We start from the raw sequence: 23432 nt of genomic DNA on the forward strand, positions 1-23432 counted from the left end.
AGAATCAGTGACAAAGGCCCTCAACAAAACTTTTTTGGTGGCAGTGTTCTACCTTGCACAGACATGTTGGGGGACTCACAGTGAGAGAAGAGATGAACATCTCTAAGAGGCTTGGTGGGAACTACCCCAGTGTGGACAGGCCTGAGAGCTGCAGTCAGTGAGACGGTGTCAGCGGGTCTGAGCACGCATAGAAAGCTGATAGTGGGAGAATATCCCTGACTTCTGTTCCCAAGGAAAAACAGGTCCGAGTGCAGTTCTATGGTGAAACACATTGTTCTGGGTGGTGCTACACTAGTAAAATGGAGGTTCTTTGCTTAAACAGTGGACTGTCAGCAATGTATATAACAAGTATTGTGCGTTCGCCAGTAAGGCAGTGTGCACACGTTGCAGATTTGAGTGCCAAATTTTCTGCACAAAATCTGCATCTCCTGGCAGAAAACGCAGCGGCATTTTTGGTGCGTTTTTGGTGCATTTTTGGTGCATTTTTGGTGCGCTTTTTAATGCATTTTTGTATGCGTTTTTCGATGTGAATACTTTTCTGCCCAATGATGACAGAAGTATTCTGGGAGTGATACCTTTATTGGCTAACCAGAAAATAATATGTTTTCAAGCTTTCAGAGCACAGTGGCTCCTTCTTCAGGCTTGATTACAGAATCTTGCCTGAAGAAGGAGCCTCTGTGCTCTGAAAGCTTGCAAACATATTATTTTCTGGTTAGCCAATAAAGGTATGAATCCCAGAATACTTCTGTCATCATTGGGCAGAAAAGTATTCACATCGATTTTTCTGGCTAACACGGTACCACAATACAATTTGTTATTGTACATCATGTATGCGTTTTTGAAAGCTAAATAAAGATGTATTATTATTGAACAAAAAACGATTTGTGATATCATTATTGTCCAACCTCCTCTTTTACATTTGTCCAACCCACACTCCATTACACACACAGATAGACTGATAGATAGATAGATAGATAGATAGATAGATAGATAGATAGATACAGTTAGGGCCAGAAATATTTGGACAGTGACACAAGTTTTGTTATTTTAGCTGTTTACAAAAACATGTTCAGAAATACAATTATATATATAATATGGGCTGAAAGTGCACACTCCCAGCTGCAATATGATAGTTTCCACATCCAAATCGGAGAAAGGGTTTAGTAATCATAGCTCTGTAATGCATTGCGTCCTCTTTTTCAAGGGACCAAAAGTAATTGGACAATGGACTCTAAGGGCTGCAATTAACTCTGAAGGCGTCTCCCTCGTTAACCTGTAATCAATGAAGTAGTTAAAAGGTCAGGGGTGGATTCCAGGTGTGTGGTTTTGCATTTGGAAGCTGTTGCTGTGAGCAGACAACATGCGGTCAAAGGAACGCTCAATTGAGGTGAAGCAGAACATCCTGAGGCTGAAAAAAAAGAAAAAAATCCATCAGAGAGATAGCAGACATGCTTGGAGTAGCAAAATCAACAGTTGGGTACATTCTGAGAAAAAAGGAATTGACTGGTGAGCTTGGGAACTCAAAAAGGCCTGGGCGTCCACGGATGACAACAGTGGTGGATGATCGCCGCATACTTAATTTGGTGAAGAAGAACCCGTTCACAACATCAACTGAAGTCCAGAACACTCTCAGTGAAGTAGGTGTATCTGTCTCTAAGTCAACAGTAAAGAGAAGACTCCATGACAGTAAATACAAAGGGTTCACATCTAGATGCAAACCATTCATCAATACCAAAAATAGACAGGCCAGAGTTAAATTTGCAGAAAAACACCTCAAGAAGCCAGCTCAGTTCTGGAAAAGTATTCTATGGACAGATGAGACAAAGATCAACCTGTACCAGAATTATGGGAAGAAAAAAGTTTGGAGAAGAAAGGGAATGGCACATGATCCAAGGCACACCACATCCTCTGTAAAACATGGTGGAGGCAACGTGATGGCATGGGCTTGCATGGCTTTCAATGGCACTGGGTCACTTGTGTTTATTGATGACATAAGAGCAGACAAGAGTAGCCGGATGAATTCTGAAGTGTACCGGGATATACTTTCAGCCCAGATTCAGCCAAATGCTGCAAAGTTGATTGGACGGCGCTTCATAGTACAGATGGACAATGACCCCAAGCATACATCCAAAGCTACCCAGGAGTTCATGAGTGCCAAAAAGTGGAACATTCTGCAATGGCCAAGTCAATCTCCAGATCTAAACCCAATTGAGCATGCATTTCACTTGCTCAAATCCAGACTTAAGACGGAAAGACCCACAAACAAGCAAGACCTGAAGGCTGCGGCTGTAAAGGCCTGGCAAAGCATTAAGAAGGAGGAAACCCAGCGTTTGGTGATGTCCATGGGTTCCAGACTTCAGGCAGTGATTGCCTCCAAAGGATTTGCAACAAAATATTGAAAATAAAAATATTTTGTTTGGGTTATGTTTATTTGTCCAATTACTTTTGACCTCCTAAAATGTGGAGTGTTTGTAAAGAAATGTGTACAATTCCTACATTTTCTATCAGATATTTTTGTTCAACCCTTCAAATTAAACGTTACAATCTGCACTTGAATTCTGTTGTAGAGGTTTCATTTCAAATCCAATGTGGTGGCATGCAGAGCCCAACTCGCGAAAATTGTGTCACTGTCCAAATATTTCTGGCCCTAACTGTAGATAGGCAGACAAACAGACAGACAGATAGATAGATCTATAGATAGATAAAAGGAATGAGATTATAGATAGATCTACATATAGATACATCTATAGAAGCATACATCTATCTATTCATATATCTATCTATAGATATATCTGGATAGATATATCTATGGATAGATGTATGGATAGTGTAGTGTATGTGTCCACAAGTCGGATTAGCTGTGGATTGGATGCTGCGTACAACCTCAGCGCTCAACCCGCAGCGTCCAGATGTTACAGCAGAATGGAGGGGATTTTATGAAATCCAGTCTCCACTATGCGTGCGACACGTCTTTTTAGATCGCAACATGTCTGTTTACCTGCGGCGACGCTCCGTCGCTGCAAGGTAAATCACAGGGTCCTATGTATGGGGGGCGGAGATTCCGGATGTGTGCAATGAACACATCCGGATTTACCGCGCGTAGAGAAAGGGGCGGCGCTTTGGGCAATCCGGCCCGTGGACACATACCCTATAGATATATGGATATATATATCTATGTATCATACCCTATAGATATATGGATATATATATCTATGTATCTATAGATATATCTATCTATAAATATATCTATAGATAGATTATCCATAGATATATAATAGCAAGGCCGAGGTTAATTAATGAACGTTTAATTTAAAAGAAAGGGAAAAATGGCGTGGGCTCCTGCGCAATTTTCTGCACCAGAGGGGGAAAGCCAACGGCCGGGGGCCAATATTTGCAGCCTGGGATGAAGGTAATACCCATGGCCCTTTCCCAGGCTATGAATGTCAGCCCGCAGCTGTCTGCGTACCCTTTACTGGCTATTAAAATAGGGGGACCCCCCAAAAAAATGATGTGGAGTCCCCCTACATTTTATAGCCAGAAAGGCTACGCAGACAGCTGCAGGCTGATATTCATAGCCTAGGAAGGGGCCATGGATATTTGCCCCCCAGCTACAAATACCAGCCCCCAGCTGCCCCAGAAATGGCACATCTGTAAGATGTGCCAATTCCAGCACTTAGCCCCTCTCTTGCCACTACCCTGTAGTGGTGGGATATGGGGTAATAAGGGGTTAATGTCACCTTGCTAATGAAAGGTGACATTAAGCCCGTTTAATAATGGAGAGGCGTCAATAAGATGCCTATCCATTACTAATCCTATAGTAGTGAAAGAGTTTAAAAAAATTAAAGAAACAGCCAGAAAAAAATATTTTAATATTCTTAATTTCACCATACTTACCATACTCAATCGCCTGCAAAAAATTAAAAATAATAAACCAAACATATACTCACTTTCTGCCATAGTCCAATTAATAACGAGTGTCCAACGACGATCTCCCTAATAGAACAGTGACATCAGGGGATGTCACTGCTCTATAGGCCTCCAGTGATTAACTGACAGGAGACAATGGCTCCTGCAGTGCATCACTGAGGTTACCTTAGTTCACAGTCTCACTTTATGGCAAAGCTGTGTGGGAATTTTCCAACACAGTAGTGCCACAAGTGAGAATAGGGACTATTTCTCACAGAAGCGGAGGAATACATTGCGGAAGGATACCTTCCGTCATTGTATTCCTAGAACCCCTAGAGAGCGGTTGCATCAGCTGATGTGGCTGCTCTCCATGGGAGATCGGCATGGGACACTCATTTTAATTGGATATCTGCGGATCAAGGAGCATATTGTTTGTTTATTATTTTAATATTTTTTACAGGTGACAATTGCTTTGGGGATCAAGGTGATGGTGAGTATGTTCTCTATGTTGTATGTACTGTATGTGTTGTGTATATGTACTGTATGTCTATATGTATGTACTGTATGTTGTATGTTGCATGGTGTATGCTGTATGTTGCATGGTGTATGTTGCATGGTGTACGTTGTATGTTGCATGGTGTATGTTGTATGTTGCATGGTGTATGTTGTATGTTGTATGGTGTATGTTGTATATTGTATGTTGCATTGTGTATGTTGTATGTTGCATGGTGTATTTTGTATGTTGTATGTTGCATGGTGTATGTTGTATATTGCATGGTGTATGTTATATGTTGCATGGTGTATGTTGTATGTTGCATGGTGTATGTTGCATGATGTATGTTGCATGGTGTGTGTTGCATGTTGCATGGTGTATGTTGTATGTTGCATGGTGTATGTTGTATGGTGTATGTTGTATGTTGCATGGTGTATGTTGCATGGTGTATGTTGCATGGTGTATGTTGTATGTTGCATGGGGTATGTTGCATGATGAATGTTGCATGGTGTATGTTGCATGTTGCATGGTGTATGTTGTATGTTGTATGTTGCATGGTGTATGGTGTATGTTGCATGGTGTATGGTGTATGTTGTATGTTGTATGTTGTATGTTGTATGTTGTATGTTGTATGTTGTATGTTGCATGGTGTATGTTGTATGTTGCATGGTGTATGTTGCATGGTGTATGTTGCACGGTGTATGTTGTATGTTGCATGGTGTATGTTGAATGTTGCATGCTGTATGTTGTATGTTGCAAGTTGTATGGTGTGTGTTGTATGTTACCTGGTGTATGTTGTATGTTGCATGGTGCATGCTGTATGTTGCATGGTGTATGTTGTATGTTGAATGGTGTATGTTGCATGGTGTATGCTGTATATTGCATGGTATATGTTGTATGTTGCACGGTGTATGTTGCATGGTGTATGCTGTATGGTGCATGGTCTATGTTGTATGTTGCATGGTGTATGTTGTATGTTGCATGATGTATGTTGTATGTTGAACGGTGTATGTTGCATGGTGTATGTTGTATGTTGCCTGATGTAGGGGATACGTTGCCATGGCAACCTATACGACGCACTCTGAAGTTTTCACCAACTCTCTCTTTTTTCTATACCTATTCTGTGTATGTGCCTTACGATGAATATCTGGGGATAAGCTGTCATAAACCAGGTTTAGAGCTCTCCCTTCTGGCCTGGAGTGTGAACGTGTTGTGTGCTTTGTAGTTACCTGATAAAAGAGATCTTCCTTCGCTTTCAAGTGTGACATCACTCTCCCCATGAGGAAAGCAATGTCACTGTGACAACCAGGATCGTGGGGTGTTACACGCTTGGCCCTGGGTTCCTCCTAATGCAGGACAATCCGGACCTCATGTGGCTGGAGTGTGTCAGCAGTTCCTGCAAGATGAAGGCATTGAAGCTATGGACTGGCCCGCCCGTTCCCCAGACCTGAATCTGATTGAACACATCTGGGACATCATGTCTCGCACCATCCACCAACATCATGTTGTATCACAGACTGTCCAGGAGTTGGCGAATGCTTTAGTCCAGGTCTGGGAGGAGATCCCTCAGTAGACTATCCGCCACCTTATCAAGAGCATGCCCAGTCGTTGTAGGGAGGTCTGTTATGACCTGATGGTCAGGACAATAATGGACCTGGTGGTTAAGAGCACACGGAATGACCTGATAGCTACTGATAATAAGGACGAGCTCTGGGACGTGGGAACTCTGCTGACCGCAATCCCTAATCCTATCAAACACACTAGAAATAGCCGTGGATTGCGCCTAACGCTCCATATGCAACTCGGCACAGCCTAAGGAACTAGCTAGCCCTGAAGATAGAAAAATAAAGCCTACCTTGCCTCAGAGAAATTCCCCAAAGGAAAAGGCAGCCCCCACATATAATGACTGTGAGTAAAGATGAAAATACAAACACAGAGATGAAATAGATTTAGCAAAGTGAGGCCCGACTTACTGAACAGACCGAGGATAGGAAAGGTTACTTTGCGGTCAGCACAAAAACCTACAAAAAGACCACGCAGAGGGCGCAAAAAAGACCCTCCGCACCGACTCACGGTGCGGAGGCGCTCCCTCTGCGTCCCAGAGCTTCCAGCAAGCAAGACAACAATAAAATAGCAAGCTGGACAGAAAAATAGCAAACCAAAGAAATACAAGCTGGAACTTAGCTTCTGCTGGGAAGACAGGTCACAAGAACGATCCAGGAGTGAACTAGACCAATACTGGAACATTGACAGCTGGCATGGAGCAAAGATCTAAGTGGAGTTAAATAGAGCAGCCTGCTAACGAATTAACCTCGTCACCTGTGGAAGGAAACTCAGAAACACCCACCAGAGGAAGTCCATGGACAGAACCAGCCGAAGTACCATTCATGACCACAGGAGGGAGCCCGACAACAGAATTCACAACAGTACCCCCCCTTGAGGAGGGGTCCCCGAACCCTCACCAGTGCCCCCAGGCCGACCAGGATGAGCCAAATGAAAGGCACGAACCAGATCGGCAGCATGAACATCAGAGGCAAAAACCCAGGAATTATCTTCCTGACCATAACCCTTCCACTTGACCAGGTACTGGAGTTTCCGTCTCGAAACACGAGAATCCAAAATCTTCTCCACCACATACTCCAACTCCCCCTCAACCAACACCGCGGCAGGAGGATCAACGGATGGAACCACAGGTGCCACGTATCTCCGCAATAATGACCTATGGAACACATTATGGATGGCAAAAGAAGCAGGAAGGGCCAAACGAAATGACACAGGATTGATAACCTCAGAAATCTTATACGGACCAATGAAACGAGGCTTAGACTTAGGAGAGGAAACCTTCATAGAAACATAACGAGACGACAACCAAACCAAATCCCCAACACGAAGTCGGGGACCCACACAGCGCCGGAGGTTAGCGAAACGTTGAGCCTTCTCCTGGGACAATGTCAAATTGTCCACCACATGAGTCCAAATCTGCTGCAACCTATCCACCACAGTATCTACACGAGGACAGTCCGAAGACTCAACCTGCCCTGAAGAGAAACGAGGATGGAAACCAGAATTGCAGAAAAACGGCGAAACCAAAGTAGCCGAGCTGGCCCGATTATTAAGGGCGAACTCAGCCAACGGCAAAAAGGACACCCAATCATCCTGATCAGCAGATACAAAGCATCTCAGATATGTTTCCAAAGTTTGATTAGTTCGTTCGGTTTGGCCATTTGTCTGAGGATGGAAAGCCGAGGAAAAAGACAAATCAATGCCCATCCTAGCACAAAAAGATCGCCAAAACCTCGAAACAAACTGGGAACCTCTGTCAGAAACGATGTTCTCCGGGATACCATGTAAACGAACCACATGCTGGAAAAATAATGGCACCAAATCAGAGGAGGAAGGCAATTTAGACAAAGGTACCAAATGGACCATCTTAGAAAAGCGATCACAAACCACCCAAATGACCGACATCTTTTGAGAGACGGGGAGATCCGAAATAAAATCCATAGAAATATGCGTCCAGGGCCTCTTGGGGACCGGCAAGGGCAAAAGCAACCCACTGGCACGAGAACAGCAGGGCTTAGCCCGAGCACAAGTCCCACAGGACTGCACAAAAGAACGCACATCCCGTGACAAAGACGACCACCAGAAGGATCTAGCCACCAAATCTCTGGTACCAAAGATTCCAGGATGCCCAGCCAACACTGAACAATGAATGTCAGAGATAACTCTACTAGTCCATCTATCAGGGACAAACAGTTTCTCCGCTGGGCAACGGTCAGGTCTATCAGCCTGAAATTTTTGCAGCACCCGCCGCAAATCAGGGGAGATGGCAGACAAAATTACCCCCTCTTTGAGAATACCCGCCAGCTCAGGAACACCCGGAGAGTCAGGCACAAAACTCCTTGACAGGGCATCAGCCTTCACATTCTTAGAGCCCGGAAGTTACGAAACCACAAAATCAAAACGGGAGAAAAATAACGACCATCGAGCCTGTCTCGGATTCAACCGTTTGGCTGACTCAAGATAAGTCAAATTCTTGTGATCTGTCAAGACCACCACGCGATGCTTGGCTCCTTCCAGCCAATGACGCCACTCCTCGAATGCCCACTTCATGGCCAACAACTCACGATTACCAACATCATAGTTACGCTCAGCAGGCGAAAACTTTCTAGAAAAGAAAGCACATGGTTTCATCACCGAGCCATCAGAGCTTCTTTGTGACAAAACAGCCCCTGCTCCAATCTCAGAAGCATCAACCTCAACCTGAAACGGGAGTGAAACATCTGGCTGGCACAACACAGGGGCAGAAGAAAAACGATGCTTCAACTCCTGAAAAGCCTCTACAGCTGCAGAAGACCAATTGACCACATCAGCACCCTTCTTGGTCAAATCAGTCAACGGTTTAGCAACAGTAGAAAAATTAGCGATGAAGCGCCGATAAAAATTAGCAAAGCCCAGGAACTTTTGCAGGCTCTTCACAGATGTCGGCTGAGTCCAATCGTAAATGGCCTGGACTTTAACCCCTTCACAAACAAGAAATTCGCACGAAGGACCTGGAACACCATTCTGACCTGCTTCACTGTTATGAACAGGTAATTCAGAACCACAATGGACCTTGAAGTTCAGAGCACACAAAGGGACCTGACATTGACCAAAAACATAGGACGAGCTCTGAGACGTGGAAACTCTGCTGACCGCAATCCCTAATCCTATCACACCACACTAGAGGTAGCCGTGGATTGCGCCTAACGCTCCCTATGCAACTCGGCACAGCCTGAGAAACTAGCTAGCCCTGAAGATAGAAAAATAAGCCTACCTTGCCTCAGAGAAATTCCCCAAAGGAAAAGGCAGCCCCCCACATATAATGACTGTGAGTAAAGATGAAATACAAACACAGAGATGAAATAGATTTAGCAAAGTGAGGCCCGACTTACTGAATAGACCGAGGATAGGAAAGATAGCTTTGCGGTCAAAACAAAACCCTACAAACAACCACGCAGAGGGGCAAAAAGACCCTCCGCACCGACTAACGGTACGGAGGTGCTCCCTCTGCGTCTCAGAGCTTCCAGCAAGCAAGAAAAACCAATATAGCAAGCTGGACAGAAAAAATAGCAAACAAAAGTAACACAAGCAGAACTTAGCTTATGCAGGATAGGCAGGCCACAGGAACGATCCAGGAGGAAGCAAGACTAATACTAGAACATTGACTGGAGGCCAGGATCAAAGCACCAGGTGGAGTTAAATAGAGCAGCACCTAACGACTTAACCTCATCACCTGAGGAAGGAAACTCAGAAGCCGCAGTACCACTCTCATCCACCAAAGGAAGCTCATAGACAGAACCAGCCGAAGTACCACTCACGACCACAGGAGGGAGCTTGGCCACAGAATTCACAACAGTACCCCCCCCCCTTGAGGAGGGGTCACCGAACCCTCACCAGAGCCCCCAGGCCGACCAGGATGAGCCACATGAAAGGCACGAACCAGATCGGCAGCATGGACATCAGAGGCAAAGACCCAGGAATTATCTTCCTGACCATAACCTTTCCACTTAACCAGATACTGGAGTTTCCGTCTCGAAACACGAGAATCCAAAATCTTCTCCACTATATACTCCAATTCCCCTTCAACCAAAACCGGAGCAGGAGGATCAATAGATGGAACCACAGGTGCCACGTATCTACGTATCTCCGCAACAATGACCTATGGAACACGTTATGGATGGAAAAAGAAGCCGGAAGACTCAAACGAAAAGACACAGGATTAAGAAGCTCAGAAATCCTATATGGACCAATGAAACGAGGCTTAAATTTAGGAGAGGAAACCTTCATAGGAATATAACGAGATGACAACCAAACCAAATACCCAACACAAAGTCGGGGACCCACACAGCGCCTGCGGTTAGCGAAACGTTGAGCCTTCTCCTGGGACAAAGTCAAATTGTCCACTACATGAGTTAAAATCTGCTGCAACCTATCCACCACAGTATCCACACCAGGACAGTCCGAAGACTCAACCTGCCCTGAAGAGAAACGAGGGTGGAACCCAGAATTGCAGAAAAACGACGAAACTAAAGTAGCCGAGCTGGCCCGATTATTAAGGGCGAACTCGGCCAAAGGCAAAAAGGACACCCAATCATCCTGATCAGCAGAAACAAAACATCTCAGATATGTTTCCAAGGTCTGATTGGTTCGTTCAGTCTGGCCATTTGTCTGAGGATGGAAAGCCGAGGAAAAAGACAAATCAATGCCCATCCTAGCACAAAAGGCTCGCCAAAACCTCGAATCAAACTGGGAACCTCTGTCAGAAACGATGTTCTCTGGAATGCCATGTAAACGAACCACATGCTGGAAAAACAATGGCACCAAATCAGAGGAGGAAGGCAATTTAGACAAGGGCACCAAATGGACCATCTTAGAGAAGCGATCACAAACCACCCAAATGACCGACATTCTTTGAAAGACGGGGAGATCCGAAATAAAATCCATAGAGATATGTGTCCAAGGCCTCTTCGGGACCGGCAAGGGCAAAAGCAACCCACTGGCACGAGAACAGCAGGGCTTAGCCCGAGCACAAATCCCACAGGACTGCACAAAAGAACGCACATCCCGCGACAGAGACGGCCACCAAAAGGATCTAGCCACCAAATCTCTGGTACCAAAGATTCCAGGATGACCAGCCAACACCGAACAATGAACTTCAGAGATAACTTTATTCGTCCACCTATCAGGGACAAACAGTTTCTCCGCTGGGCAACGGTCAGGTCTATTAGCCTGAAATTTTTGCAGCACCCACCGCAAATCAGGGGAGATGGCAGACAAAATTACCCCCTCTTTGAGAATACCCGCCGGCTCAGGCAAACCCGGAGAATCGGGCACAAAACTCCTAGACAGGGCATCCGCCTTCACATTTTTAGAGCCCGGAAGGTACGAAACCACAAAGTCAAAACGGGAGAAAAACAGCGACCAACGAGCCTGTCTAGGATTCAACCGTTTGGCAGACTCGAGATAAGTCAAGTTTTTGTGATCAGTCAAGACCACCACACGATGCTTAGCTCCTTCAAGCCAATGACGCCACTCCTCGAATGCCCACTTCATGGCTAGCAACTCTCGATTGCCAACATCATAATTTCGCTCAGCAGGTGAAAATTTCCTGGAAAAGAAGGCGCATGGTTTCATCACCGAGCAATCAGAACTTCTCTGCGACAAAACAGCCCCTGCTCCAATTTCAGAAGCATCAACCTCGACCTGGAACGGAAGCGAAACATCTGGTTGGCACAACACAGGGGCAGAAGAAAAACGACGCTTCAACTCCTGAAAAGCTTCCACAGCAGCAGAAGACCAATTGACCACATCAGCACCCTTCTTGGTTAAATCAGTCAATGGTTTAGCAATACTAGAAAAACTATTGATGAAGCGACGATAAAAATCAGCAAAGCCCAGGAACTTCTGCAGACTCTTCAGGGATGTTGGCTGAGTCCAATCATAAATGGCCTGAACTTTAACAGGGTCCATCACGATAGTAGAAGGAGAAAAAATGAACCCCAAAAATGAAACCTTCTGAACACCAAAGAGACACTTTGACCCCTTCACAAACAAAGAATTAGCACGCAGGACCTGGAACACCATTCTGACCTGCTTCACATGAGACTCCCAATCATCCGAGAAGACCAAAATATCATCCAAGTATACAATCAGGAATTTATCCAGGTACACTCGGAAGATGTCATGCATAAAGGACTGAAACACTGATGGAGCATAAGAAAGCCCGAATGGCATAACCAGGTACTCAAAATGGCCTTAGGGCGTATTAAATGCTGTTTTCCATTCATCGCCCCGTTTAATACGCACAACATTATACGCACCACGAAGATCTATCTTGGTGAACCAACTAGCCCCCCTAATCCGAGCAAACAAATCAGACAGCAGCGGCAAGGGGTACTGAAATTTGACCGTAATTTTATTTAGAAGGCGGTAATCAATACAAGGTCTCAGCGAACCATCCTTCTTGGCCACAAAAAAGAACCCCGCTCCCAATGGCGACGATGACGGGCGAATATGACCCTTCTCCAAAGACTCCTTCACGTAACTCCGCATAGCGGCGTGCTCAGGTACAGATAAATTAAACAGTCGACCCTTAGGAAACTTACTACCAGGAATCAAATCGATAGCACAATCACAATCCCTATGCGGAGGTAGGGCATTGGACTTGGGCTCATCGAATACATCCCGGTAATCAGACAAGAACTCTGGGACCTCAGAAGGGGTGGATGATGAGATAGACAGAAATGGAACATCACCATGTACCCCCTGACAACCCCAGCTGGACACAGACATTGATTTCCAATCTAATACTGGGTTATGGACTTGTAGCCATGGCAACCCCAACACGACCACATCATGCAGATTATGCAACACCAGAAAGCGAATATCCTCCTGGTGCGCAGGAGCCATGCACATGGTCAGCTGGGTCCAATACTGAGGCTTATTCCTGGCCAAAGGCGTAGCATCAATTCCTCTAAATGGAATAAGACACTGCATGGGCTCCAAGACAAACCCACAGCGCCTAGCAAACTCCAAGTCCATCAAATTCAGGGCAGCGCCTGAATCCACAAATGCCATGACAGAATATGAAGACAAAGAGCAGATCAAAGTAACGGACAAAAGAAATTTCGACTGTACCGTACCAATGGTGGCGGACCTAGCGAACCGCTTAGTGCGCTTAGGACAATCGGAGATAGCATAAGTGGAATCACCACAATAGAAACACAGCCCATTCTGACGTCTGTGTTCTTGCCTTTCAGCTCTGGTCAAAGTCCTATCGCACTGCATAGGCTCAGGTTTATGCTCAGATAATACCGCCAAATGGTGCACAGATTTACGCTCACGCAAGCGTCGACCGATCTGAATGGCCAAAGACATAGACTCATTTAGACCAGCAGGCATAGGAAATCCCACCATGACATCCTTAAGGGCTTCAGAGAGACCCTTTCTGAAAATAGCTGCCAGCGCACATTCATTCCATTGAGTGAGCACGGACCACTTTCTAAACTTCTGACAATAAATCTCTATCTCATCCTGACCCTGACACAGAGCCAGCAAAGTTTTCTCTGCCTGATCCACTGAATTAGGTTCGTCGTACAGCAATCCGAGCGCCAGAAAAAATGCATCAACATTACATAATGCAGGATCTCCTGGCGCAAGGGAAAATGCCCAGTCTTGAGGGTCGCCACGTAATAAAGAAATAATGATCTTAACTTGTTGAACTGGGTCACCAGAGGAGCGGGGTTTCAAAGCCAGAAATAGTTTACAATTATTTTTAAAATTCAAAAACTTAGCTCTATCTCCAGAAAATAACTCAGGAATAGGAATTTTAGGTTCTAACATAGGATTCTGAACCACTAAATCTTGAATGTTCTGTACTCTTATAGTGAGATTATCCATCAAAGAGGACAGACCCTGAATGTCCATGTCCACACCTGTGTTCTGAACCACCCTGATGTAAAGGGGAAAAGAAAGACAGAACAGAGTGCAAAGAAAAAAAAATGGTCTCAGAACTTCTCTTTTCCCTCTATTGAGAAGTATTAGTACTTTGGGCCTCCAGTACTGTTATGAACAGGTAATTCAGAACCACAATGGACCTTGAAGTTCAGAGCACACAAAGTGACCTGACATTGACCAAAAACATAGGACGAGCTCTGAGACGTGGAAACTCTGCTGACCGCAATCCCTAATCCTATCACACCACACTAGAGGTAGCCGTGGATTGCGCCTAACGCTCCCTATGCAACTCGGCACAGCCTGAGAAACTAACTAGCCCTGAAGATAGAAAAATAAGCCTACCTTGCCTCAGAGAAATTCCCCAAAGGAAAAGGCAGCCCCCCACATATAATGACTGTGAGTAAAGATGAAATACAAACACAGAGATGAAATAGATTTAGCAAAGTGAGGCCCGACTTACTGAATAGACCGAGGATAGGAAAGATAGCTTTGCGGTCAACACAAAACCCTACAAACAACCACGCAGAGGGGCAAAAAGACCCTCCGCACCGACTAACGGTACGGAGGTGCTCCCTCTGCGTCTCAGAGCTTCCAGCAAGCAAGAAAAACCAATATAGCAAGTTGGACAGAAAAAATAGCAAACAAAAGTAACACAAGCAGAACTTAGCTTATGCAGGATAGGCAGGCCACAGGAACGATCCAGGAGGAAGCAAGACCAATACTAGAACATTGACTGGAGGCCAGGATCAAAGCACCAGGTGGAGTTAAATAGAGCAGCACCTAACGACTTAACCTCATCACCTGAGGAAGGAAACTCAGAAGCCGCAGTACCACTCTCATCCACCAAAGGAAGCTCATAGACAGAACCAGCCGAAGTACCACTCACGACCACAGGAGGGAGCTTGGCCACAGAATTCACAACACTTCACATGAGACTCCCAATCATCCGAAAAGACCAAAATATCATCCAAATACACAATCAGGAATTTATCCAGGTACTCTCGGAAGATGTCATGCATAAAGGACTGAAATACTGATGGAGCATTGGAAAGCCCGAATGGCATAACCAGGTACTCAAAATGACCCTCGGGCGTATTAAATGCTGTTTTCCATTCATCGCCTTGTTTAATACGCACAAGATTATACGCCCCTCGAAGATCTATCTTGGTGAACCAACTAGCCCCTTTAATACGAGCAAACAAATCAGAAAGCAACGGCAAAGGATACTGAAATTTGACTGTAATTTTATTAAGAAGGCGGTAATCAATACAAGGTCTCAAAGAACCATCCTTCTTGGCCACAAAAAGAACCCTGCTCCTAACGGTGATGACGACGGGCGAATATGGCCTTTCTCCAAGGATTCCTTTATATAACTCCGCATAGCGGCGTGTTCTGGCACAGATAAATTGAACAATCGGCCCTTAGGAAACTTACTACCAGGAATCAAATTAATTGCACAATCGCAATCCCTATGAGGAGGTAGGGCACTGGCTTTGGGCTCATGAAATACATCCCGATAATCCGACAAAAACTCTGGAACTTCAGAAGGAGTGGAAGACGAAATAGACAAAAATGGAACATCACCATGTACCCCCTGGCAACCCCAGCTGGACACAGACATAGATTTCCAGTCCAATATTGGATTATGAACCTGTAGCCATGGCAACCCCAAAACGACCACATCATGCAGATTATGCAACACCAGAAAGTGGATATCCTCCTGATGTGCAGGAGCCATACACATGGTCAATTGGGTCCAGTACTGAGGCTTATTCTTGGCCAAAGGCGTAGCATCAATTCCTCTCAATGGAATAGGATACTGCAAGGGCTCCAAGAAAAAACCACAGCGCCTAGCATACTCCAAGTCCATCAAATTCAGGGCAGCGCCTGAATCCACAAATGCCATAACAGAATAGGATGACAAAGAGCAAATCAGAGTAACAGACAATAGAAATTTAGACTGTACCGTACCAATGGTGGCGGACCTAGCGAACCGCTTAGTGCGCTTAGGACAATCGGAGATAGCATAAGTGGAATCACCACAATAGAAACACAGCCCATTCTGACGTCTGTGTTCTTGCCTTTCAGCTCTGGTCAAAGTCCTATCGCACTGCATAGGCTCAGGTTTATGCTCAGATAATACCGCCAAATGGTGCACAGATTTACGCTCACGCAAGCGTCGACCGATCTGAATGGCCAAAGACATAGACTCATTTAGACCAGCAGGCATAGGAAATCCCACCATGACATCCTTAAGGGCTTCAGAGAGACCCTTTCTGAAAATAGCTGCCAGCGCACATTCATTCCATTGAGTGAGCACGGACCACTTTCTAAACTTCTGACAATAAATCTCTATCTCATCCTGACCCTGACACAGAGCCAGCAAAGTTTTCTCTGCCTGATCCACTGAATTAGGTTCGTCGTACAGCAATCCGAGCGCCAGAAAAAATGCATCAACATTACATAATGCAGGATCTCCTGGCGCAAGGGAAAATGCCCAGTCTTGAGGGTCACCACGTAATAAAGAAATAATGATCTTAACTTGTTGAACTGGGTCACCAGAGGAGCGGGGTTTCAAAGCCAGAAATAGTTTACAATTATTTTTAAAATTCAAAAACTTAGCTCTATCTCCAGAAAATAACTCAGGAATAGGAATTTTAGGTTCTAACATAGGATTCTGAACCACTAAATCTTGAATGTTCTGTACTCTTATAGTGAGATTATCCATCAAAGAGGACAGACCCTGAATGTCCATGTCCACACCTGTGTTCTGAACCACCCTGATGTAAAGGGGAAAAGAAAGACAGAACAGAGTGCAAAGAAAAAAAAATGGTCTCAGAACTTCTCTTTTCCCTCTATTGAGAAGCATTAGTACTTTGGGCCTCCAGTACTGTTATCAACAGGTAATTCAGAACCACAATGGACCTTGAAGTTCAGAGCACACAAAGTGACCTGACATTGACCAAAAACATAGGACGAGCTCTGAGACGTGGAAACTCTGCTGACCGCAATCCCTAATCCTATCACACCACACTAGAGGTAGCCGTGGATTGCGCCTAACGCTCCCTATGCAACTCGGCACAGCCTGAGAAACTAACTAGCCCTGAAGATAGAAAAATAAGCCTACCTTGCCTCAGAGAAATTCCCCAAAGGAAAAGGCAGCCCCCCACATATAATGACTGTGAGTAAAGATGAAATACAAACACAGAGATGAAATAGATTTAGCAAAGTGAGGCCCGACTTACTGAATAGACCGAGGATAGGAAAGATAGCTTTGCGGTCAACACAAAACCCTACAAACAACCACGCAGAGGGGCAAAAAGACCCTCCGCACCGACTAACGGTACGGAGGTGCTCCCTCTGCGTCTCAGAGCTTCCAGCAAGCAAGAAAAACCAATATAGCAAGTTGGACAGAAAAAATAGCAAACAAAAGTAACACAAGCAGAACTTAGCTTATGCAGGATAGGCAGGCCACAGGAACGATCCAGGAGGAAGCAAGACCAATACTAGAACATTGACTGGAGGCCAGGATCAAAGCACCAGGTGGAGTTAAATAGAGCAGCACCTAACGACTTAACCTCATCACCTGAGGAAGGAAACTCAGAAGCCGCAGTGCCACTCTCATCCACCAAAGGAAGCTCATAGACAGAACCAGCCGAAGTACCACTCACGACCACAGGAGGGAGCTTGGCCACAGAATTCACAACACTTCACATGAGACTCCCAATCATCCGAAAAGACCAAAATATCATCCAAATACACAATCAGGAATTTATCCAGGTACTCTCGGAAGATGTCATGCATAAAGGACTGAAATACTGATGGAGCATTGGAAAGCCCGAATGGCATAACCAGGTACTCAAAATGACCCTCGGGCGTATTAAATGCTGTTTTCCATTCATCGCCTTGTTTAATACGCACAAGATTATACGCCCCTCGAAGATCTATCTTGGTGAACCAACTAGCCCCTTTAATACGAGCAAACAAATCAGAAAGCAACGGCAAAGGATACTGAAATTTGACTGTAATTTTATTAAGAAGGCGGTAATCAATACAAGGTCTCAAAGAACCATCCTTCTTGGCCACAAAAAGAACCCTGCTCCTAACGGTGATGACGACGGGCGAATATGGCCTTTCTCCAAGGATTCCTTTATATAACTCCGCATAGCGGCGTGTTCTGGCACAGATAAATTGAACAATCGGCCCTTAGGAAACTTACTACCAGGAATCAAATTAATTGCACAATCGCAATCCCTATGAGGAGGTAGGGCACTGGCTTTGGGTTCATGAAATACATCCCGATAATCCGACAAAAACTCTGGAACTTCAGAAGGAGTGGAAGACGAAATAGACAAAAATGGAACATCACCATGTACCCCCTGGCAACCCCAGCTGGACACAGACATAGATTTCCAGTCCAATATTGGATTATGAACCTGTAGCCATGGCAACCCCAAAACGACCACATCATGCAGATTATGCAACACCAGAAAGTGGATATCCTCCTGATGTGCAGGAGCCATACACATGGTCAATTGGGTCCAGTACTGAGGCTTATTCTTGGCCAAAGGCGTAGCATCAATTCCTCTCAATGGAATAGGATACTGCAAGGGCTCCAAGAAAAAACCACAGCGCCTAGCATACTCCAAGTCCATCAAATTCAGGGCAGCGCCTGAATCCACAAATGCCATAACAGAATAGGATGACAAAGAGCAAATCAGAGTAACAGACAATAGAAATTTAGACTGTACCGTACCAATGGTGGCGGACCTAGCGAACCGCTTAGTGCGCTTAGGACAATCGGAGATAGCATAAGTGGAATCACCACAATAGAAACACAGCCCATTCTGACGTCTGTGTTCTTGCCTTTCAGCTCTGGTCAAAGTCCTATCGCACTGCATAGGCTCAGGTTTATGCTCAGATAATACCGCCAAATGGTGCACAGATTTACGCTCACGCAAGCGTCGACCGATCTGAATGGCCAAAGACATAGACTCATTTAGACCAGCAGGCATAGGAAATCCCACCATGACATCCTTAAGGGCTTCAGAGAGACCCTTTCTGAAAATAGCTGCCAGCGCACATTCATTCCATTGAGTGAGCACGGACCACTTTCTAAACTTCTGACAATAAATCTCTATCTCATCCTGACCCTGACACAGAGCCAGCAAAGTTTTCTCTGCCTGATCCACTGAATTAGGTTCGTCGTACAGCAATCCGAGCGCCAGAAAAAATGCATCAACATTACATAATGCAGGATCTCCTGGCGCAAGGGAAAATGCCCAGTCTTGAGGGTCGCCACGTAATAAAGAAATAATGATCTTAACTTGTTGAACTGGGTCACCAGAGGAGCGGGGTTTCAAAGCCAGAAATAGTTTACAATTATTTTTAAAATTCAAAAACTTAGCTCTATCTCCAGAAAATAACTCAGGAATAGGAATTTTAGGTTCTAACATAGGATTCTGAACCACTAAATCTTGAATGTTCTGTACTCTTATAGTGAGATTATCCATCAAAGAGGACAGACCCTGAATGTCCATGTCCACACCTGTGTTCTGAACCACCCTGATGTAAAGGGGAAAAGAAAGACAGAACAGAGTGCAAAGAAAAAAAAATGGTCTCAGAACTTCTCTTTTCCCTCTATTGAGAAGCATTAGTACTTTGGGCCTCCAGTACTGTTATGAACAGGTAATTCAGAACCACAATGGACCTTGAAGTTCAGAGCACACAAAGTGACCTGACATTGACCAAAAACATAGGACGAGCTCTGAGACGTGGAAACTCTGCTGACCGCAATCCCTAATCCTATCACACCACACTAGAGGTAGCCGTGGATTGCGGCTAACGCTCCCTATGCAACTCGGCACAGCCTGAGAAACTAACTAGCCCTGAAGATAGAAAAATAAGCCTACCTTGCCTCAGAGAAATTCCCCAAAGGAAAAGGCAGCCCCCCACATATAATGACTGTGAGTAAAGATGAAATACAAACACAGAGATGAAATAGATTTAGCAAAGTGAGGCCCGACTTACTGAATAGACCGAGGATAGGAAAGATAGCTTTGCGGTCAACACAAAACCCTACAAACAACCACGCAGAGGGGCAAAAAGACCCTCCGCACCGACTAACGGTACGGAGGTGCTCCCTCTGCGTCTCAGAGCTTCCAGCAAGCAAGAAAAACCAATATAGCAAGTTGGACAGAAAAAATAGCAAACAAAAGTAACACAAGCAGAACTTAGCTTATGCAGGATAGGCAGGCCACAGGAACGATCCAGGAGGAAGCAAGACCAATACTAGAACATTGACTGGAGGCCAGGATCAAAGCACCAGGTGGAGTTAAATAGAGCAGCACCTAACGACTTAACCTCATCACCTGAGGAAGGAAACTCAGAAGCCGCAGTACCACTCTCATCCACCAAAGGAAGCTCATAGACAGAACCAGCCGAAGTACCACTCACGACCACAGGAGGGAGCTTGGCCACAGAATTCACAACACTTCACATGAGACTCCCAATCATCCGAAAAGACCAAAATATCATCCAAATACACAATCAGGAATTTATCCAGGTACTCTCGGAAGATGTCATGCATAAAGGACTGAAATACTGATGGAGCATTGGAAAGCCCGAATGGCATAACCAGGTACTCAAAATGACCCTCGGGCGTATTAAATGCTGTTTTCCATTCATCGCCTTGTTTAATACGCACAAGATTATACGCCCCTCGAAGATCTATCTTGGTGAACCAACTAGCCCCTTTAATACGAGCAAACAAATCAGAAAGCAACGGCAAAGGATACTGAAATTTGACTGTAATTTTATTAAGAAGGCGGTAATCAATACAAGGTCTCAAAGAACCATCCTTCTTGGCCACAAAAAGAACCCTGCTCCTAACGGTGATGACGACGGGCGAATATGGCCTTTCTCCAAGGATTCCTTTATATAACTCCGCATAGCGGCGTGTTCTGGCACAGATAAATTGAACAATCGGCCCTTAGGAAACTTACTACCAGGAATCAAATTAATTGCACAATCGCAATCCCTATGAGGAGGTAGGGCACTGGCTTTGGGCTCATGAAATACATCCCGATAATCCGACAAAAACTCTGGAACTTCAGAAGGAGTGGAAGACGAAATAGACAAAAATGGAACATCACCATGTACCCCCTGGCAACCCCAGCTGGACACAGACATAGATTTCCAGTCCAATATTGGATTATGAACCTGTAGCCATGGCAACCCCAAAACGACCACATCATGCAGATTATGCAACACCAGAAAGTGGATATCCTCCTGATGTGCAGGAGCCATACACATGGTCAATTGGGTCCAGTACTGAGGCTTATTCTTGGCCAAAGGCGTAGCATCAATTCCTCTCAATGGAATAGGATACTGCAAGGGCTCCAAGAAAAAACCACAGCGCCTAGCATACTCCAAGTCCATCAAATTCAGGGCAGCGCCTGAATCCACAAATGCCATAACAGAATAGGATGACAAAGAGCAAATCAGAGTAACAGACAATAGAAATTTAGACTGTACCGTACCAATGGTGGCAGACCTAGCGAACCGCTTAGTGCGCTTAGGACAATCGGAGATAGCATGAGTGGAATCACCACAGTAAAAACATAGCCCATTCCGACGTCTGTTTTCTTGCCGTTCAGCTCTGGTCAAAGTCCTATCACATTGCATAGGCTCAGGCCCATGCTCAGATAGTACCGCCAAATGGTGCACAGCCTTACGCTCATGCAAGCGTCGATCGATCTGAATGGCCAAGGACATAGACTCATTCAGACCAGCAGGCATGGGAAACCCCACCATGACATCCTTAAGGGCTTCAGAGAGACCCTTTCTGAAGATTGCTGCCAGGGCACATTCATTCCACTAAGTGAGCACAGACCACTTTCTAAACTTCTGACAATATATCTCCGCTTCATCCTGACCCTGACACAGAGCCAGCAAGATTTTCTCTGCCTGATCCACGGAATTAGGTTCGTCATAAAGCAATCCAAGCGCCAGGAAAAACGAATCAACATCACGCAATGCCGGATCTCCTGGCGCAAGGGAAAATGCCCAGTCTTGAGGGTCACCACGTAGCAAAGAAATAATGATCTTTACTTGTTGAACAGGGTCACCTGAGGAGCGAGGTTTCAAGGCAAGAAACAATTTACAATTATTTTTGAAATTCAAGAACTTAGATCTATCACCAAAAAACAAATCAGGAATTGGAATCCTAGGCTCTGACATCGGATTCTGAACCACAAAATCTTGAATGTTTTGTACCCTTGTAGTGAGATTATCCATCCAAGAGGACAGACCTTGAATGTCTATGTTTACACCAGTGTCCTGAACCACCCAGAGGTAAAGGGGAAAAGAGAGACAAAACACACTCCAAAGAAAAAAAAATGGTCTCAGAACTTCTCTTATCCCTCTATTGAGATGCATTAGTACATTGGGCCACCTGTACTGTTATGACCTGATGGTCAGGACAATAATGGACCTGGTGGTTAAGAGCACACGGAATGACCTGATAGCTACTGATAATAAGGACGAGCTCTGGGACGTGGGAACTCTGCTGACCGCAATCCCTAATCCTATCAAACACACTAGAAATAGCCGTGGATTGCGCCTAACGCTCCCTATGCAACTCGGCACAGCCTAAGGAACTAGCTAGCCCTGAAGATAGAAAAATAAAGCCTACCTTGCCTCAGAGAAATTCCCTAAAGGAAAAGGCAGCCCCCCACATATAATGACTGTGAGTAAAGATGAAAATACAAACACAGAGATGAAATAGATTTAGCAAAGTGAGGCCCGACTTACTGAACAGACCGAGGATAGGAAAGGTTACTTTGCGGTCAGCACAAAAACCTACAAAAAGACCACGCAGAGGGCGCAAAAAAGACCCTCCGCACCGACTCATGGTGCGGAGGCGCTCCCTCTGCGTCCCAGAGCTTCCAGCAAGCAAGACAACAATAAAATAGCAAGCTGGACAGAAAAATAGCAAACCAAAGAAATACAAGCTGTAATTTAGCTTCTGCTGGGAAGACAGGTCACAAGAACGATCCAGGAGTGAACTAGACCAATACTGGAACATTGACAGGTGGCATGGAGCAAAAATCTAAGTGGAGTTAAATAGAGCAGCCTGCTAACGAATTAACCTCGTCACTTGTGGAAGGAAACTCAGAAACACCCACCAGAGGAAGTCCATGGACAGAACCAGCCGAAGTACCATTCATGACCACAGGAGGGAGCCCGACATCAGAATTCACAACAGAGGTCATACAGGCATGGGGAGGCCACACACACTACTGAGCATCATTTCCTTGTCTTGAGGCATTTCCACTGAAGTTTGATCAGCCTGTAACTTCATTTTCCACTTTGATTTTGAGCATCATTCCAACTCCAGATCTCCGTGGGATATTAGTTGTAATTTACATTGATAACAAAAAAATTTTTCAAGAGCTGTTTTGGTTATTCCACGTAATCTTTATGTTTTTAAGTGCGCTGAATCCGAAAATGACCTCTGTTTTGTTCTGACAAT

General features: G+C 45.0%; 1 protein-coding gene across 3 annotated transcripts in view; it reads right to left on the reverse strand.

Annotated features, from left to right (window-relative positions):
- LOC138647927 (coagulation factor XIII B chain-like) overlaps positions 1-23432 on the reverse strand; it is a 272055-nt gene that overhangs the window by 18327 nt on the left and 230296 nt on the right. The window lies entirely within an intron of this gene.

The sequence above is a fragment of the Ranitomeya imitator genome, chromosome 8 (assembly GCF_032444005.1).
Source record: "Ranitomeya imitator isolate aRanImi1 chromosome 8, aRanImi1.pri, whole genome shotgun sequence".
NCBI classification, from domain to species: Eukaryota; Metazoa; Chordata; class Amphibia; order Anura; family Dendrobatidae; genus Ranitomeya; species Ranitomeya imitator.